The sequence below is a fragment of the Coptis chinensis genome, chromosome 2 (genome assembly GCF_015680905.1).
Source record: "Coptis chinensis isolate HL-2020 chromosome 2, ASM1568090v1, whole genome shotgun sequence".
NCBI classification, from domain to species: domain Eukaryota; kingdom Viridiplantae; phylum Streptophyta; class Magnoliopsida; order Ranunculales; family Ranunculaceae; genus Coptis; species Coptis chinensis.
The window spans coordinates 35,263,095-35,263,720 of NC_141457.1; the positions used below are offsets into that span (position 1 = coordinate 35,263,095).

The 626-nt window shown below is 41.4% G+C and overlaps 1 non-coding gene across 1 annotated transcript; it reads right to left on the reverse strand.

Moving 5' to 3' along the window:
• Positions 1-322: 322 nt before the first annotated feature.
• LOC147515886 (small nucleolar RNA R71) lies at positions 323-426 on the reverse strand. The gene has a single exon (XR_015214591.1). It is a non-coding gene; the product is annotated as a small nucleolar RNA R71 (small nucleolar RNA).
• Between the last annotated feature and the right edge of the window lie 200 nt (positions 427-626).

The window sequence follows — 626 nt, forward strand, 5'->3', positions numbered from 1 at the left end:
ATAGCCCCAAATCTTGCATCGTTCTAGCAGACCCAGTGGGGGATTTCCGAATCCCCCAAATATTTTTAATTTGTTACCCGTTTTTCAAGGTTTAGACCATGAAAAACCTTATCAGCACATGCGTAGGATTGAACAAGTCCTAACAACATTCCACCATCCTACTGTTGGTGCGGAACAAATTAAACTGTGGGTATTCCCTTTCACCTTAGCCGATAAGGCGGTGTCTTGGTTAACTGCCTAAGCGCCTAATTCTGTGGACTCATGGGCTAAACTTGTTTAGCTGTTTATAGAACATTTTTACCCACCCCTAAAGATGGATGAGATGCTTTCCAAGATTCCTTTCTTTCGACAAAATCCTCATGAATCATTTTCAGAGGCTTGGAATCGTTTCACCGATCTCCTTATAGAGTGTCCACATCATAACCTAGCGAAAGACATGTTAGTTCATGCCTTTTTCAAAGGACTTCTACACCTCCATAAAGAAGTCCTTGACATAATGAATGGGGGTAGTTTCTTAAGTAAAGGAGCCTCGGAGGCTTATAAATTTTTAGAGGATCAAACTAAGCGAAATAACAACTAAGGGGGTAGTGACGATATCCACCACTCCGCTAGTTCTTCTAATACAG